Source organism: Podarcis vaucheri (genome assembly GCF_965113315.1).
Source record: "Podarcis vaucheri genome assembly, chromosome: 17".
In the NCBI taxonomy this organism is placed as follows: domain Eukaryota; kingdom Metazoa; phylum Chordata; class Lepidosauria; order Squamata; family Lacertidae; genus Podarcis; species Podarcis vaucheri.
In genome coordinates this window covers 12,828,780-12,832,719 of record NC_138755.1, presented here as the reverse complement: position 1 = coordinate 12,832,719, position 3,940 = coordinate 12,828,780, and the positions used below count along the sequence as shown (strand labels likewise).

The window sequence follows — 3,940 nt, the reverse complement described above, 5'->3', positions numbered from 1 at the left end:
CAGAAACCAGGATGACCTTTGTAAATCCGGGACTGTCTCTTGGGAAGTAGGGACACTTGGAGGGTCTGCAAGCTTTGGAACTCTGCAATAGTGGGAGAAATTAACATGCCACCTTAAGGCACTAAGAAGCCCAAAGGAAGACATACTCATTCTCAACAATCTGGATTGATTTTATTTCTTTTGGTAACCAGGAAGATTGTGAGATACATAGAATAGGATTATAAATGTTGAGTGATAAATGGGGGGGGGGGGGAGGAAGATGGTGAGATACAACAGACCCAGGAATACATAGTTATGAGACTCATAAAAAGGTTCATTCAAAGTTATAACAGCAGTTTTACTGCATTTTAAAACCATTTTAATTCCATCGCCTACCCTAGGCTACAGAATGTAATCAACCGGTAGTTGTAAATGCATTATTAAATAGATGCACAGAGTGTCAGTAACTATTAAAAATGCATCTATGAAACACAAGCAAATATAAACGAACTGGCACAGAAATACTAAGCCTGCAATTGTGTGAACTGCATCCTCTTCCAGACAGAAAATAGACCCATGAATTTTTAAAGGGCTGACAGCGTTTCCATGCTCTCTAGCATTTTATTTGCTGAGGAACAGATGTGGAAATATATTACTCACATATGTCCGTCCAGGAATCATGCACAAGCTCCAGATGTATTCCATCTCCACCCTCATGTCTTTTTGATGTCCAACACTGGGTATCAACAACATTGCTAGTACTAGTCATTTGGCTTTATTTAGAAGCTGGTCAAAGGCTGAACTGGATGTTATACAAGAGATGGCGTTTCCACCACTACATGTTTCATTCTTCTCTCTTCTTGGTTTTGCATATATCTAAATTGGATGGAAATTCATTTTTTCAGTTTGGAGTTTTGGAAATGAAATTTGTCATCTGATTATTTCAAGAGACATTTGCACTCTGAACTGTGCCCTGATGTTTTTATCTATGTTTTACATTTATCTATGTTTTACATCCGTTAAATGCGTTGTAAACTTCATATAGGGAAATCCTGTTGGCGAAAAACGAGACTCCACAACGTCATCTGGTGTCACAGTGTTATAACGCATATAAAGCGTTTTATCTTTACAAATGTAGCTGAGTCCAAGGACATGACTTATGAACATGGAAAACCCTCAATACCGCATGCTAAGCAGGAATATTTTTTGTTAGTTGATTGAATTTTATTACGTTTTGAGAAGGCTATGCCTTGGAAACTGAAATTTCTTTCTTTCTTTCTTTCTTTCTTTCTTTCTTTCTTTCTTTCTTTCTTTCTTTTATAGCCACCATTCTGCCCAAAAGATATCAGGGCGGCCAACATATCAATAAAAATATAATTAAAAACATTATACAACAGGCCCACAAATGTGGCCCTAATTTGTTTATTAAGTTTGAAAAATCACATTCTCTCAGCCAATGATTTCAAGGTTGCCAGGAACAGTATCTTTCAGCCATGGTAAACTTGGTAAATGTTTTAAAATTCCTTCTTTATAGTTAAATAATAGGGGAGACAAACATACCTCAGAAGGGAGGGCATTCTACAACCAGGGAACCAGCACTGAAAGGCTCTGACAAGAGTCAATGCCAAACTGGTATCACCACCGCCTGCCAACTGTAGGGTTTGAAATTCAATGCAGAAATAAAGGGGGAGAATACTTGAAAAAGAAGAAATCATATGATTTAGAAGCACACACATTCACATTCAACTCAGAATGCCTATAAAGTGGCTAAGCAAGCCAAGTAAGGTTAAAAATAAAGGTTGCAATCCCCCCCCCCCAAGCAGGCTGATGTGTATTTCATAGGATTGCCAACTTTTATGGGTTGATCGGGAGGCATTGGCAAGGGGTTCCCATGCCCTAGTGAAGGGGCATATTACAATATTGTTCTATTATTATCCCAAAGGGGGGAAGTTTTTCTACACCAGCCAGAGGGATGGGGTTTGTTGCTTAAATGTTACAGTGCAAATGGTCCTCTCGTTGGAATGTCTAGCTTGGGCAGATAGAGATAAAGAAATATAGGGATTTTTCCTGCTGTCATTTTGACTCTTTTCAAGCGTCTCTATTGCTCCGAGGATCTTATCAGATAAGAGGTTCATAAAGAATGTCCTTCACTATAATCACCCCAGCTGATTTCTGCAGGTTGCATAATTGTTAAATGCATAGGAGCAAGCCTTTCAAGTCAGTTGGCAAGCCTAGCCTTTAATGGCCGCAATGAAAAAGAGGAAATTCAACAGGTTGAAGCACACACAGCCACCCCCAAAATTCCCCTTCCCCTCATGCTTGCTTCTGAAGGCTGCTCTGTGCCTTCTGAAGCTTCCTGTCACAAATCCACCTACTGAATAAAAAACTATTTTTATTCATCTGCTCTGGGTTTTTTTCCCTTTCTGTCTCCTTTCAGGCCTAACTTCTAATCTCTGGGTCTACCTAAATTACGAGGCTGAGGCATGGTCTATCAGATCGTTGCCTGGAAACCATTGCTTAGCAACAGCAGAATAAGCATGTCCATTGACTAACGTTCACCAGAAAAATAAATAAATCCCTTTTAAATAAAAGCTTCCGACGAGTTACACAACTGATGGGCAAAAGTAAATACTAGCTTTCCCCCTTTAACTACTACCCATTTCCCAAAATGCATGGTACGAAATGGATAACTTTCCCATAATCTTTTTCTCCCTGCACTTGTCAACATGCCCAAGTCTCTCATCAAATGTTAAACTCATTCCAAAGAAGCAATTTTGAAAATATTTTCTAACCCATGTGTGGCATATACCACCCACAAAGCTTCCTACACTGCCGAGTTTCAAGCCAATCCATTAATTGATTGCAAACTTGTCATCTTATTTGTTTATTAAATTTATATTCTGCCATTCCTCTCAGAGGAAATCCAGAAGCTTGTTCTCATTGGAATGCTGGGAAAGCAGTTCAGCCAACCCCATTAATAACAGGCCTACAAATGTGGCCCTAAGATGAGTTATTTAAATGGAATAAATACATCTCAGTACCTCTTCTCCCTCCTCCAGTTCTTTACCCAGAAAGCTGTCTAAAAACAAACGCCAGGGTGAGGCGAAGGGTTTCAGGGATGGCCAAGCACCACCCAGATTTGATCATCTGCCGCAAGCAGGCGGGCATAGCTATTGGACGACCATGTGAAAAATCGAGATGGCTGTCCCAAGATCGTCAATCTGGGCAGCTCAAAAACAGATTTCTTCCATGAGCGAAAGAAGTATGGCTTTCAGAAAAGGTGATCCCATCTCCACCATGGTACATTTGCTGGAGACTGCAAGGATTCTTTTTATAAAAAAGGACTACCATCTTACTGGAAAGCAGCTCATTTGTTCTTAGTCCATAAAATTTGTTGCAGAAACTAGTACGTAAAACTCAGTTTGGAGGTTACTGTCTTCTCTGCCGTTCCTCAGTGGTCCCTAATGTTACCAAGGGAGTTGAGCATTTTTATTGTATCTGTGTCTCAGAGGAAGGAGATTTACATTTCAGCCCCTGTGACTTCCAATCTACCCCTTAATATATAAGCAACCTAAATTTCTTTTGACTGAATCCTTTCACTTAGTGTTATGACTGTGCCTATATTTTCTCTGAAGTAAGCCAAGCCACAGAATCTTTGTGAATTATGCATCAATAAAGTTTTATAGTAGTCTTCTAAAAAAATAAAAATAAAATAAAATAAAGACAAACGCCAGCTCCCTCAGCCTGAAAGCGGAGGTGAGTGCTGCACCCCATAGTCATCTTTGACTGGATTTAACTGTCCAGGGGTCCTTTACCTTTTACTTTTTCCATGCAGTGCATGCACAAGCGACATCTTAAGGAGTCCCACTGATTTACATTGCCAGAAAAAAAAAGAATTCATTAACAAACAAACTACAAACACGTTAGTCTACTTTTTTGGACTATAGAATCTCAGTCCCTT

At 39.5% G+C, this 3,940-nt stretch overlaps 1 long non-coding RNA gene across 3 annotated transcripts; it reads right to left on the bottom strand.

The window, feature by feature from the left end:
• Positions 1–738: 738 nt before the first annotated feature.
• On the bottom strand, positions 739–3,685 carry LOC309522157. Of its 3 annotated transcripts, none has more exons than XR_014214925.1 (3): positions 3,021–3,685; positions 1,540–1,631; positions 739–855 (listed from the first exon to the last, which is right to left on the bottom strand). It is a non-coding gene; the product is annotated as an uncharacterized lncRNA (long non-coding RNA). The 3 variants fall into 3 exon arrangements; XR_014214926.1 differs by lacking the exon at positions 3,021–3,685 and adding an exon at positions 2,443–2,589; XR_014214927.1 differs by lacking the exon at positions 3,021–3,685 and having other exon boundaries at positions 1,540–1,854.
• Positions 3,686–3,940: the final 255 nt, after the last annotated feature.